The 15554-nt window shown below is 47.4% G+C and overlaps 1 pseudogene across 1 annotated transcript in view; it reads right to left on the bottom strand.

Annotated features, from left to right (window-relative positions):
* Nucleotides 1-15554, bottom strand: part of LOC144584014 (ephrin type-B receptor 2-like) — a 41837-nt pseudogene that overhangs the window by 6534 nt on the left and 19749 nt on the right. The gene's annotated exons all lie outside the window — the stretch shown is intronic.

Raw genomic sequence — 15554 nt, 5'->3', positions numbered from 1 at the left:
CTCGGAGTGGCTCGCGGTCCTAACCCTCAGAATCGGGAAGAGCACTCCCTCTCCCAGTCATGACCTGCCTGCTCCTGCTTCTCAGCATTTTTCAGGAGGAATTACGCCTTTCCGAGCTTTTGTTCACTGGGATCCTTTTAGGGAATGAATACAATGAAAACAAAACAAAGACCAGAATCCCAATGGTGTTCATGGAAGGCTGGAGGAACTCTGTCCTGCTAATTGTGGCTAATTGATGAGGTTCAAGGATCGTCCCGGTTGCCACCTCGTGAGGCACCCCTTTGTGCAACGGAGACGGGCCCTGGCCTCTTGACAATGAGCCGCGGCCCATTGTGCCTCTCCGGTGCAAGCACCCAAAGACGCATGGCGCCCTCGCCAGTTTTCTTTTGCACCGGCTCTCACCGACTGTGGACCGCTGCATCCGATGCATGAAGTGCAGGCTCAGCAGATGCAGGGGTTCAGTCCCGCACGGATAAAGAAGCAGGACCGAGAAATACGGGGGATGGAAAATGCAAACTATACTGACAGCTGGCAACCTCAATGGAGGTTGTTAAAATGTTGTTGAAAGGTGATAAATATGTCATAGATGAGCACCGTCATTCTTCCCGCCCAAGCAAAAAGGGACAGAATTAACTTCCTGGCAGGGTCAAGGGTCAGACGTTTACAAATGCACAAATCAGAGATAGAAAAAATAGTACTTAATAATGAATATCACGAACTCTTTTGCTTGCTTGCTTGCTTGCTTGCTTGCTTGCTTGCTTGCTTGCTTGCTTGCTTACTTACTTACTTATTTTACTTACTTACTTAACATCCTGCCTTTCTCTTCTTAAAGGGATGAAATTTAATTATTTTAGATTTTTTTACACCACCTTTCACCTTAAGGAAGGACCCAAGGCCACATACAATGCACAAACAAACACAACACAACACAACACACACACACACACACATGTTCATGTTGTTAAGTCCCATCAAGCCACTCCCAATTTCTGGTGACCCTATGATTGAGCCCTCTCCAAAATGTCCTCTCTTCAACAGCCCTGCTCAGCTCTTGCCGACTCAAGCCTGTAGCTTCTTTTAGGGAGTCAGTTCATCTCATAATGGGATCTTCCTCTTTTCCTGCTGTCTTCCACTTTTCCCAGCACGATTGTCTTTTTCCAAAGAATCCTGCCTTCTCAGGATGTGCCTGAAATAGGAGAGCCCCAGTTTCAACACTTTGGCCTCCAGCAATATTTTGGGCTTGATTTGATCTAGGACCTCTTCGTTTGTCTTTATGGCTGTCCGGGGAATCTGCAAAGCTCTCCTCCAGCACTACTTTTGAAACGAATCATTTCCCCCAGTCAGCTTTCTTCACTGTCCAGCTTTCACACCCATACGTCGTGATCGGAAATACAAGAATACGGATGATCTTGGTGTCCAGGGACGCATCCTGACCTTTGACAACTTTTTATCATTAAGACATAATAGTAAATTGCAGTTAAGACAGATAGACCTCCAAAGGTCACCGGGTAAACATGTGAAGTGAGAGAAGGAGGATTTGTTCCTGTCTAAGGAAGAATGTGTCAACCTAATCCAGAGGACAACACAATTTCCCATCAGTTCAAGATAAAAATCTAGAGGCATTTGTGAAAATGTACATCCTTTCCAGGTGAAAGCTATGACCTTTTCCCCATTATTTTTTCTTCTGGACCAGTCATCACACAATCCACGTACACACTAACTCACTGGCTACCCACAAATCATGACCCACGAACAATCATGTTTCAAACCACTTCGCGGTTCGTTTTTCGGGTTCGCGCCCAGAGGAGAAAACGAAGCGCTGAGGGCCAAAAAAAAGTTCGACACTTCTTTTCATTTTGGCAAAACCGGGTCCCTGAACAGAACCACGAAACAGCCCTGTTCGTGGCTCTTTCTGGTACGTGGTTGGATTCGGGACCATCTCTACTCCAGGCACAAGGGAGACGCCTTCCGGCAGGATTTGGCAACCGAAATGATTCATGCAGGAATGAAGGCTGCCGAAATCTGGCTGTTGCGAGGTGGACGCATTTGATTTTCGAAGCATCCGGTCGTTGCGCTCCTGTGCTTGTGTTCATCAACAACCGCATGGGTATCTTGGTATGCATTTCCCACAATAGATGCCATCTCCCCTAATATATGCAGTTTCTGCAAGATAATTGTCCTAATATATGCAGTGCAGCGGCAATTTCCCCTCCTGTACATATTCGTCTTTCCATTCCTTCCTCCCCCCACTCCAACTGATACATACGCACAAAAGCGAATGGGTAAGAAATAAATGGACAAGACCTTTGGCCGTGTAAATAAAAAGCTTTGTTATTATTTAGACTTCCTCGCCTACTGCCGACCCCATGTGGGTGAGGGTTGGGGTGTTCTGACCCTCAGCAGCTTTTTGCAAGCGCTGTGTTGTGTGAATATGGGAGTTCCTAACGTGAACATGGACGGTAAACAAAAGCTTTAAACCGGATTTGGGAAACAGCTCCCGGAATTCCCAGGATTTTAAATGAAGCAGTACAAGACTATAGGAACCAACCCACGGATTGCTGCGGAAGGCTTCCCCCAAGAAGATCATCCTTCCTTAGCCCAGCTCTGGGCTGGAAAAAAAGCAGTAACGCTGGGAAAGGGTGAAGGCAACAGGAAAAGAGGAAGACCAAATGTGAGAGGGATCGGCTCCCTAAAAGAAGCCATTGGCTTGAGTTTGCAATGGCAACTGAGGAAAGGACATGTTGGAGATCACTCATTCATAGGATCAATGTGAGTCGGAGGTGGCTTGATGGGGCATAAGAAACACAGATTAGCTTCCTGTGCATCCAAATGGCTCTCTCTCTCTCTCTCTCTCTCTCTCTCTCTGTGTGTGTGTGTGTGTGTGTGTGTGTGTGTATGTGTATGTGTATGTGTGTGGTGTTGTGTACCATCAAGTCAGGAATGAACTTACAGCAACCCTAAATAGGGCTCCAAGATAAGTGAGATATTTATGGAAGGGTTTCACCAGTTCCACACCCCCAGTGAGCTTCCATGGCTGAGAGGGGAATTGAACCTTGTTCTGCAGACTTCCAGCCTGTCGCTCTACCCACTACACTATGCTGCGAGCGGGGGAAAAAATGCACTGAACAGCCAAGACCTCCCCAACAGGTCCCTCCTTTTGCAACCTACATCTTCTCCGGCCCAACAGCAAAGGGCAAAGAGAGATGGGTCGCTCTCACCTGTCCACTCTTCTCCGACCGGCTGGGGAGCCGAGGGCTCGGAGAGGCGGCTTCTTTGTGCTTCCGCCACGGCCTGTGTATTTATCAGCCGATCCACACACACGCTGCGCCTGGCATTCAAGCCATAAATCCGCGGCGGATGGGAACCGGCAGATGCCAGCCTGGCGGCCTTCCCAGCAGGCGCCGCGCCACTTCCCCGCAGCCCGGGAGAAGTGCACCAAATGGGCCCTCCGTGCTTCCCACATGGAGGGGTTTTCTCCTCCCCCCCCCCGGGCCGGTGGTGCCAAGCGCTGGCCCCGCTCCAGGCTGGAGGAGATGCCAGGACTGAACCCCGGTCCCCACCCTGGAGAGGACGGGATGAGCGCCTCGCGGAGAAAAGGGCAGTTTTTGGAGTCCGAGGTGGTGGGTTGAGAGGGGGGGAAGGAGACTTGGCCAGCCAAGAGGGAATGCCTCTCCAGACTCCGAGGCGGTGGGCAACATTCCCAGAGTCGGGCCTGGAGGAAGCCGTTCTGAAAGCTTTTGTGCCTCAATAATGAGAATCGCTCTCCCTCCTCCATGAATGCGTCTGCCCCCCCCCCCCCGTTCGGCCTCATTCAGGTGGAGCCCTCCTTCCTCTTCACCCAGGCTGGGGAATTTGCCAGGGGTCGTCCCCCCCCCCCATCCTTGGTCGTCATTACCTCATTAAATAAACGTCCCTATTGACATTGGGTCGACCCCCCCTCCTAATCAGTGATGCTGAGTGGAATTAATTGCTCAGATAATTAAAGGCTTCTCTTTTTCTTTCCCCTTTCCCCGCCCTTCTGGAGGTGGTGGTGGTGGTGGTGGGGGAGAGGGTCTCAAAACCTCTGAAGTGCAAACGGCGGTCGCGCCGCCACCGAAGCCGCCACCGCCCCCCCGGCACACGACCTGGCACATCTTGCCACGCCAAGGCGTGAGGCACTTGGCCACACAAGATGGAGGATCACCTCCTAGCCGGGCTGCAGAAGCTACAGGTGGTACTCCATGGAGGCTTCCTTACCAAAGCCCACAAAGACAGTCGTGCTGGGGGACCGAAATGGGACGGAGCATCACCAGAAATGCTGGGTAGTTTGGCGGTTCAGATATCAAGTTGGGGGTTCGATTCCCCCCCCCCGGGCCTTCTAGACAGGGTCTGGACTCAATGATCCATAGGGTCCTTTCCAGCCCCGTGCTTCTAAGAAGATGATGCTGATCACTTTCCAGTGTCTAAGAATTCTTGTGTTCTGCCCCAGTGAATAATGCTCCCCTTGACTTGTCAACACCTGAGTCTCTCTGTCTGTCTGTCTGTCTGTCTATCTATCTATCTATCTATCTGTCTGTCTGTCTGTCTGTCTGTCTGTCTGTCTGTCTGTCTGTCTGTCTATCTACCTATCTACCTACCTACCTACCTACCTACCTACCTATCTAGGCGCTTCCTACCTCTGCCTCCTCTAGTGGGAGCCCACTGAGGAGCTGCGCTTGGAGGAGGCGGGGCAGGGAAGCCAGGACACTTCCTCTGAGTGGGTGCCTGCTGGAGGAGGCAGAGCTAGGAAGCGCCAAATACCTGTTCGGCCAAAGTACCCAAACCGACATGAATTTCAGAACTGACAGTTCGTGCCCATCTCAGGAATCATAGTACAAACAGCAAGAACAAAACGGGGCAATTAAACATATTAATAATCAACAAATAAGAATCCTCATAATAAAAAAAAGGAAGTGTCACAATATTCGCTCCTGAAACAAAGACAACAGAACTAAAATGAAAGCTGTAGTGACACTTTAACCACCTAAATCTAAAATAATGCAACTTAAAGAGGACATGGCACAAGTTCAGGTGTTTGACTAAGACTTGGGTTCAAATCTCCACTCAGCCATGAGGTTCTCTGGGGAACCTGTGACGATCACATGCATTCAACTTAATATCTCTCACAAGATTAATATGAATGCAACGGGGGAGTAAGAAGGCCACGTACAGTGGCCGTGAGCTCACTGAAACAGAGTCGGAACACAGATGTAAGAAACGACACAAGATTAATCCAAGATTTCCCCGACCTTCTACACTCCTTGATGCCTGAGGCGGCTGCTCCGTTCTGTCTAATCCTAAGGTCTTTTGACTACCTGCATGGACTGCAGCTCTTTCCGTTATTCAGGGAGAACTCCATCCAAGGTCTTTGAAAGCCAACAGGAAATGATCAGCACATCCATGGGGTCACAAACATTGGCCTTTCTCTGCTCTGTGACAGACGGATCACCGCTTCCCGTTGAAAGCTGCTTAAGGTCGAAACCCGCGATGACAACCTGGGACACGGATGTGGTCCTTCCCTTCATCACTCAACCTCAGATCTGTTCTTGGCGTTGTGCACCTCCTTAACAGCCAAATGTCCCGTCCCCTCCACTGTTACCGTCACCGTGTTGCTGATGGGCTCCAAACCGGGCTACAGTTGCCAGTTCTGCGTGGACGTCTTTCCAACAATCGGAACAGGGAGTCGTAGGCAGGAAAAAGAACTCGCTCGGGACTCCCCCAGGGACAAAACTGTGCCTCTCGTCTCACGGAGAGATCAGGAAAGTCAGAGGAAAAGTGTGCGCCAGCGAGCGAGAAGGACGTGGGCTTAGACACATCGGCTGTGTGGTTCCAAAGGACTCTTCTTACATTCTGATGTTTTTAATTGGGGTATGAATCATCATCTTCATCATTCTGTGCCATCAAAGTCAATTCTGACTTAGGGTGACCCTTTTCTGGGTTCCCCAAGTAGAGAAGATTAAGAAGTAGTTTGCCATCCCCTTCCTCTGGGAACGGTGCAGCTTGCCCAAGGCTACATAGGGTGGCTTTATCTCAAGAGGTCTTGTGGGGGGGAATCGAACTCCCAACCTCTGGCTCCACAGTCAGATCCCTAAACCACTGAGCTATGAGTATTACTCTCGAAGTCCTTCATTCTTGCTGATTTTGGCAGTTTCAACACAACCAGAAAATTGAAGGGGGACATCACTACAAGAGTGGTTCTCAACCTTGGGTCCCCAAATGTTCTTGGACTACAACTCCCAGAAATCCTGGACAGCACAGCTAGTGGCGAAGGTCTCTGGGATTTTGTAGTCCAAGAACATCTGGGAAACATGTGGCGCCTGACACTCTGACCAATGCTTCACTCTACTCACGATGTCGGTGGTTGCCAACCTTGGGTCCCCAGATGTCTGTAGGGCGGGTGTAAGCCCGGGTAGAGCTGTCAGAATGGGGGAATTGTGGGATGTGTAGTCCAGAAAACCAGAAAATCCCATTCCTACCCAGGCCTCCACATCCTACTCCAACGCTCTGCCCACTAGACCACACCAGTTCTCTTGTGCCATGCACAATGAGCAACGAGATTTAAGTTGCAACTTGGCTTTTTAAACCATCAATGATTTCCATCAAATATGATCTCAGACTACCCAAAAGCTTTTTTTAAAAGGTATTTTTTAAACAGGTTGGATTTGATTGAAATCACTGACACAGTTTAAATTACGATTGAAATTTTTTTAAATGATATTTTTTTGAGCATTTAAATAAAAACCCATGGGTTGTTTTTTTTTTTTTTTAGATGTAACTCATGATTTAAATCAAATAGATTTTTTTAAAAAAATCATTGATTTTATTCTCCCCCCCCCCCCCCCGGAATGTGTACCAAGTTCCCCTTCAGCTCTACTCTCTTTTCTAGGTTTTCAAAAATTAATTCCCTGTTTTAAACCGATGGGCTCAGCCTTTCTGTAACGGGCTGGCTGGGTGGCATTTCTTTTTTAAAGCCAAGGGAAATCTATTAGAAACCTGCAAGGACGGGAGTAACAAAAAGCCTCGTGACATTTTGCAGACTAACGAGTGTAATTTGGCATTCGCTTTCATGGAGGGTAGCCCACTTCGTCAGACGCAGCCCAGGAAAGCTTATGCCAACTGCAGCTAATGCCAAATAAGGTGCCACTGGACTTTCCTTTGTTGCTTTTGCTGCCGCACGGCGACCAGCCATTTCTCAGAAATAGAAGCGTCAGGAAAAAAAAAAATCTGGGTGTTACAATCATAACAGGAGCCGCTAAGATGTTTTCAAATCAGATTGCCAAGCCTTCCAGCAAGCCAAGGTGGTCCTGGCAAGAGAGACCAAATAGGGTCAACAAGGAGCCAGCTCTGGAGAATCTCAATTTGTTGAATTCTTTTTAAAACCCAAAAAGGACTGAGCAGATTTTTTTTAATATAATCACTACCGAATGTTCACTGTCAGCTGGAAAAGAAAAACAGAAAACTGGCAGCATTTGGCACAGTTGTCTACATAGAAGCACTCACTATGCGAGAAAACACACACAATATGCCAGTGCTTCCCAACCTTGGGTCCCTCAGATATTCTTGGACTACAACTCCCAGAAATCCTGGCCAGCACACCTTGTGGAGACGGCTTTTGGGAGTTATAGTCCAAGAACATCTAGGGACCCAAGATTGGGAACCACTGCTGTATATAACGCCCCTGGTGCTTCTCCTAACCTTCCACAATTAATTCTTTCTAGGTTGAGAGGGGAGATATGACACATCCTAGACCTATCAAATATTCAGGCAAGAACAGATGGAGCGAAACAATAAAGGCCTGTATCACTAATTAAGTCTTCAGTGTAGCGGCTTCCCTGCGTTATGCCGCTCTCTGATTTGGGAATGCCCAGGGAAGGGGTGGCCAAGATCCAAATGTGTCCTTGCAACCAGTGCCAACAGAATTGAGAATTCCTCCCTTCCCTGTTTCTGCTGCAAGCTTCTGTGCCACCAGCGAGGGATGGGGAATGTTTCCTCCACTTACTTAGAAACTTAGGGAGGAAAAAAAAATCCCTCTTTTGTACTTCCACTAAGATTCCTCCCTGTGAGATTTCCTTTCTTTTTCCTCCAGAGAAATCCCACGAGAAATCTTGTATTTCTCCGACGCTTCTCGGAGATTCCTTTTCTCGAAGAGGCCACCAGTTCTGGAGGAAGCCGTGGAATCCAGGGGTAAGGTAAACGTTCCCCTTGACATTTCGTCCAGCGGTGCTCATCCCCATCTCCAAGCCGTAGAGACAGTGTTTTGTCCATAAACAGTTTCCGTGGTCACGTGGCCAGCGCAACTAGACACGGAACACCGTGACCATCCCACCGAGGTGGTAGCTATTTATCGACTTGCATTTTTACATGCTTTTGAACGGCTAGGTGGACAGGAGCCGGGACGAGCGACGGGAGCTCACTCCAACGCGTGGATTCGATCTTATGACAGCTGGTCTTCTGACCTTGCAGCACAGAGGCTTCTGCAGTTTAACCCGCAGCGCCACCACGTCCCCATGGAATCCAGGGGAGATACCACTGAATAGATCAACAGTGTAACAAGAGGACAACACTCTATTCTGTGTTAGTGGTTTCCTAACCCCATACCTTTTCTACACCTCTGCCCAAACGGGGACTGTAGCCAAGAAATCAGAAGACTGAGACCCAGAAGGGCAGCAATGAAGGAATTTGAAAAGATCATCAAGTGTAAAGGATGTGTCACTGGAGACCAAGACCAAGAAGATCATCCACACTCTAGTGTTTCCAATTGCTATGTATGGGTGTGAAAGCTGGACAGGAAGAAAGGGGGGAGTAGGATTCATTCAAAATAGGGTACTATAGAGGAGCTTTGTGGATTCCCTGGACTACCAGAAAGACAAACAAATGGATCCTAGATCGAATCAACCCTAGACGATCTCTAGAAGGAAAAAGGATGAAACAAAGTTGTTGTCATTTGGGTAGATTATGAGAAGACCCCCTAGTTAAAGGCAGTGGTTCTGGAAACAGCTGAAGGCACCAGGAAAGGAGGGAGGGCAAACATGAGATGGACTGACTCAATAAACGAAGACCCAGCCTTGAGTTTGCTAGACACTAACCTAATTGGTAATAATAAGGCTTTTTTGGAGGTGACTCGTTCATCTGATCACCTTCAGCTGGGAGGGACTTTATGGCACAGAGCACCACACACGCCAGCTATCCTAACAAGAGTGTGCATATATACCTGGAGACCTGTACATGCCCAGAGCTCAGTTCTTGGGCCCTGGCATTGTGAAACTGGGGAAGAGATGGATTTCATTCCTACAAGTTAAGGGGGCATCCATTCTCCTGCCGTTGTCGCTCTGTCCAGTCTCAAAAACTTAAGCCACGGAAACTCACCTTTACAGAAGTGGAGACTGGCTGGGGAGAGTCGCTCACTAATACAGCTGAAACACTTAAGTCAGCTTTGGATCCATTTGTCATAAATTTGTTCCAGGCAATTTCTCAACCACTTTGTCATTTTCGGGGGGGGGGGGGGAAAGAAGCGTCAGTTTCGCTTTTATATGCACACGGCTTTTTCCCTCGGCAGATATATTGTCTACTCGCTTTTCCTTGCATTGTTATACAAACCATTTCGCTAGCAGAAGACACAGCAATATAAAACTTCCCCTAATATACACACACGGTTATGTAAAACGTTTCTGTACACAAATACCTAGGCATTGCTTTACAAAACTTTGCAGAAGTTTTCATTTCAGTACGCCGTTTTTCAAATGGAGGTCTGCAAAACAGCAAGGTTCCGAGACACAAGAAATCTCACAACGAACTCGACGCCAATCTGCCTGTTAGGCCTGTTGGCTTGAAAACATGGAATAAGTTAAATTAGTCCTCACCCCTAGAGTGGGGAAGAATCAGAGCTTGGGAGAGTGGGTGCAGAATCACACCTTCCGCCATCTTTGGGTCTTCACTACTTCCTCCACCCCTTGGGCTAATTGTCATTTTGGGACCAGTGAGACCTCCAATGAATTTATGTTCTTCAAGTCTTGATGAAGACAGAGAGCCACTGGTGTCCTTTTAGTGCATAGACTGGTGGTTCCCAGCCCTGAGACCCCAACTTGGGACTACAACTCCCAAGAATCCTGGCCAGCATGGCTTGTGGTGAAGGCTTCTGGGATTTGTAGTCCAAGGACACCTGGGGATTCAAGGTTGGGAAACACAGCTAGAACTGCTGGATAGCTCAGTGGCTTAAGCATCCGGCTGCAGAGCAAGAGGTTGGGACTTCAATTCCCTGCTCTTGCCTCCTTGACAGGGGCTGGACTAGGTTCCCATCTAGTTCTGCACTTCTAAGATGATGATGATAGTGGACAGGGATGCACCGTGATGCAAAGCAGCAGAAAAGAAACATATAGATGGGCTCCTGGACTGGGGAGAAGCACTGGGCAAGATTATGAAGGACTTGCATTTCATGAACAGTCAGACTTTTCCTCGTATGGAAGAAGGAGCTACTATGACCATCAACAACTTCGTTCTTATGGCCTTCTGCTGAAACTGGCAGAAGAGAATGGGAAACCATCACCTGCTGATACGTGATGTCGCTGGCCTTCCCTGATCAGATCAGAATATTATCAGCCCTTGCCGAGATAAGCTACTCTCACAGCCAAAAGTTTGTAACTTTCAGGTGAGACCTGCTGTTTCCTTCTACGCTTATGGTTCTCAAGAAGCCGGTGATTTACACGTAAGCGTATTAATGTGTTTTTATAGAACACATTTCCAATTCAACACACCCATCAAGCGTGTGGCTTGATGGTTCTGAAACGCTGATGAGTTTCTCTTGAAGGTCACAATGCCTTTGGACATTTGGGCAGAATTACACCCGCACAAGAGGTCTGAGTCCTCTCTCTGTTTCCCCGTCCCCTTTTCACAGGGATTAAGAGCGGATTGTAGCGCTCTCAAGGAGTGCCTGCTAAGTGGGTTAAACATCTTCCGAAGAACAGCATAATGACATGATCGTTGTGTATTGCTGCCTACGTACAGTTCTTCCCCCAATGCCACCTATATTCACTTGCCTAGAGGACAATGGGTTGTTATGTGGCTCTTCTGAGGATATCTATCACCTGGTCACCTCTTCTCATCAACAGCCATTGACAGAAGGTGCCATAACTAGAACTGGAGACCTCCCAAAAATGGGCCACCTCTCTGCTCCTTTAGATCTCCCTTTCTCTTTCTCCTTCCAGTATGATCCTAACCCAAAAATGCACCAACTCTAGGCTAGGAAGAGGCAGATGACTCCTTGCTTTGTTGCTATTTAGTCGTTAAATTGTGTCCAACTCTTCGTGACCCCATGGACCAGAGCACGCCAGGCCCTCCTGTCTTTCACTGCCTCCCAGAGTTGGGTCAAATTCATGTTGGTCACTTCGATGACCCTGTCCAACCATCTCCTCCTCTGTCGTCCCCTTCTCCTCTTGCCTTCACTCTTTCCCAGCATCAGGGTCTTTTCCAGGGAATCTTCTCCTCTCATGAGATGGCCAAAGTATTGGAGCCTCAGCTTCAGGATCTGTCCTTCCAATGAGCATTCAGGGTTGATTTCCTTCAGAATGGACAGGTTTGTTCTCCTTGCAGTTCAGGGGACTCTCAAGAGCCTCCTCCAACACCACAATTCGAAATGATCAATTCTTTGGCAGTCGGCCTTCTTTATGGTCCAGCTCTCCCTTCCACACATTGCTACTGGAAAAAAACTATAGCTTTGACTATGCGGACCCTTGTCGGCAAGATGATGTCTCTGCTTGGTTGACCCCAATCCTCTTACAATAATAATAATTGCAGGCTATCCAATGAAATCTGACTTATGATGACCCTTTTCCGGGTTTTCCAAATAGAGAACATTCAGAAGCAGTCTAGCCTTTCTACCAGCAACAAAGTTGGCAGGATCTCCTTCTTTCGGCTGATCTGTGTCAGCTGAGGGATCTGCCAAGAGGAAGACCCTCTGGAAAAGGTGTGGACAACGGGCAGAGGGGCACCTCGTGCCAGCCCCCACACTCTTCCATCATGCCAGCACAGAGGACTATCCTGAGCTGGTAAGGGTTTAAACTCCCAACCTCTGGCTCCGCAGCCAGAGACCTAACTCACTGAGCTACCCAGCTAGAATGGTGTGCCATCAAATCAATTCTGATTTATGGTGGTCCTTTCCAGGGTTTTCTAAGTAGAGAGTCCTCGGAAGTTATCCCTTCTTATAGGCTGATTGTGACATAACTCAGTTACACGTTAGTAGCTGGAATGGCAAGTGATGCCCTGTTTGCAACGCATTATTTCCAAGTTTGTGGTTGCAGAGAAACTTGACATTCCAGGTTTACAAGTGCAAAAATTTGCAGGATACACTGTTTTGCTGTGCTTCCCATGAGGTGACAGGAATTGAGGGACATCTGTGCTAGCAGTTAAGGCAGGGAAGGTGACCTAAATCTGCACTAGATGAACCTGGGACTGGACTGGTCTCGGGAAAGAAAAAAGATAGAAGGAACTTCAAAAATCCAGACACCACGACCGTACGTATCACAGAACTGAATAATTTTCTTCTGACCACATCCAGGAGAGGAAAAGAAACATTTTCCTTATTGATCAATATCTTTTTATCATCATCATCTTGAATTGCAGAGCTGAAAGGGACCCTATGGATCATCAAGTCCAGCCCCTGTCAAGGAGGCCCAGCAAGGAATTGAACTCCCAACCTCCCAAGGAGGCACAGTGGGGAATTGAACTCCCAACCACTGAGCTATCCAGCAGTTCCACATAGTATGCAAGGAACATGAGACAGCAGCTGCAGGCAAAGGCAGGTTGAGAGTTTAAGGAGGTAAAGCAGGAACTGATACCTCGGAAGGGACCATGTGTCTCGAAATGAACCTATCTCAGCACTAGAATCAGACAGTTGACTTTCCTGCTTTCGTTCTACAAATGAGGATGAAAGAAAGGAAGATGCTTTTGATTTTGACTGCAAGAGATTTTGTGTTGTTATTAGAGATGGCAACGAACTGGGACGAACCAGTTCATGCCACTTCCTAAAGTGGAAGTGGCACAGATGCTGCTCCCTTCCACGCCTCCTCAGCCGACCAGCCCCTCACCAGGCACAGCTTGCTTGCATTTTCCGCCTCCTCAGCTGATCTCCCAGTCAGGAGCAAGAGCCTCTCTGCCCTTTTGTGTGAGCGGGAGATCAGCCAAGAGGGCAGAGCAAAGAAGCCTGAGCTGTTGCCGGGACCGGATGATCAGTTGAGGAGGTGCAAGAAGCTGCTGACTTTACAAACTGGGATGAACTGGGATGAACCGGGATGAACCAGTTTGTGCCTAGCTCTAGTTGTTATTGCTTTAGTATTGCAGGATTTTTTCTCTGAAAAAACCCATGGAGCTGAGAGTTAATTTAAAAAGAAACCCCGTGTGTGTGTGTGTGTGTGTGTGTGTGTGTGTGTGTGAGAGAGAGAGAGAGAGAGAGAGAAAGCTCATAATTTGCACGAAATACAATTTTTCGTCAAAATGAACGTTTTTTTTTTCACTATAGTGGCAACTGTCCAATATCAAAGCCCCACACCATTCCACGGCTGCCAAAAGGTTCCCAAGGCTTCCCGTTAATTAAGTACTTAATTAAATATAAAGATTCCCATCCCCAAAGGATGACGTCGGCCAGGCTGGACAACGTAAACCTGCGCCGATAGGATTTCAGGCAAGTTCCGCCGCCACCCACCCAAGACACGATGTATTCATGGAAATATGGCCAAGTTCTTTCCTCAGCTGAGTGAGAATTTTGTTCCATTTGGGGTTTCTTAAGTATTTGACAACCATCGTCAGTTTCTTCACATCTGGAATGAAAAGAATGTAAGATTCACCGAGACTAAATGTAGAAGAACATAAAACAAAACGATTTGTACATACAGGTCTTGAGCTTTGAGTCTCAATTTGAATTCCTGTGTTTGAGCCATTTCAGATTAAATTACTGGGGTCATTCCTTTTCTTTCCTAAGAGATTTCTTCTTTTGAACAACTATATAGGAGGCAGGGACCTTGAGTTCCACTTCATGCCGAAAATATGCAATTCCACTGAATTCAGCTGGCACAAATGGGGGGAAATTATCTCTGCTTGGCTTCAGAGGATTTACTAGTTATTGAAATTAACAAGATACTTCCTCTTCAAGACGACATGAAAAGTTGAATGCACACACACAAAAAGGCAAAACTGACAGATCTCTGGAACATGATCCATAAATTTTGGCACAAGCTGAGGGATCCTTCCAACTCTTCAAAAGGCCAGATGTCAATTTCCTTTGTGCCGAAATATTCCAAAATAGAAGGGAAATCCTGGCAGTGCCTGACACCTCCGTCGTTGTCATCTCTGGTTGCCGAGTGAACAAATATTCCCAAATACAAACGTCCATCTTTAAAACAGAATGAAGCCAAAGCAGGGGATGAAAAGGAAAAAACTTTTTCTCTTCCTCCTTGGTTTAAGGGAGAAAATTGTTCGCCTTATTTGCTCCATTCAAAAGAGAAGATGTGGTGAAGGGAAAGCCACAAAGAGAGATAAACACAGAGACAAGCACACCCTGAACATGGCAAGTGATGGAGGACATTGGGAGAAAGATGGCCTACAAACGATACTATAGAAATAAATAAATCCTCTATATAACAAAGTTCCCAGATTCAACCAACTGGAAGGTCTCTGCGAGTCCTTTACAGGTGTTCAACTCCACAATAAACTGCTCCATCATCCAAGAATCACTTTTCCAAGCAAATTGACAGGGAAGTAGCCTAAGCCAACAATGTTTATTGATTCTGGTGGCTGGTATGTGAGACGAGAGGGAAAACACAGAAAGCTATGGTGATTCATTGATTTGTATGAAACAGAGCCGGTGCAAAATACCAATGGAAGGAAGGAAGGAAGGAAGGAAGGAAGGAAGGAAGGAAGGAAGGAAGGAAGGAAGGAAGGAAGGAAGGAAGGAAGGAAGGAAGGAAGGAAGGAAGGAAGGAAGGAAGGAAGGAAGGAAGGAAGGAAGGAGCTGATGATGGGTGGAAGGGAGGGAGGGCGGGAGGGAGGGAGGAAGGAAGGAGCTGATGATGGGTGGAAGGAAGGAAGGAAGGAAGGAAGGAAGGAAGGAAGGAAGGAAGGAAGGAAGGAAGGAAGGAAGGAAGGAAGGAAGGAAGGAAGGAAGGAAGGAAGGAAGGAAGGAAGGAAGGAAGTTAAATGCTTAACTAATATCAGACATGGGAACCACAGTGAGGACAAAATCTCTTTCCACCATTTTCTGATTTTGTCTTGGGCAGTGGTTCCCAACCACAGAGAGAAACACATGGAGAGTTGGAGGAGAACATTGGGTTGCGACAGTGCCACCCATAACATGGAATCATATACTGTACTATGAATGGCTGAGAAGGGAACTGGACAACCATCGATCAGATCTGCTTTGATTTGAATTCCTGCCATAAGTTGGACTCAATGACCTTATAGTCTCCTTCCAAGTCATGATTCTTTGATTCTGTCCTAGGATATTAGAGAACAAGACCATGTTCACCAACGGGAAAGACCTCTCTATCAAA

Source organism: Pogona vitticeps, chromosome 7 (assembly GCF_051106095.1).
Source record: "Pogona vitticeps strain Pit_001003342236 chromosome 7, PviZW2.1, whole genome shotgun sequence".
Classification (NCBI taxonomy): domain Eukaryota; kingdom Metazoa; phylum Chordata; class Lepidosauria; order Squamata; family Agamidae; genus Pogona; species Pogona vitticeps.
The sequence above is the reverse complement of the archived record's forward strand: the minus strand, read 5'-3'. Positions and strand labels throughout refer to the sequence as shown.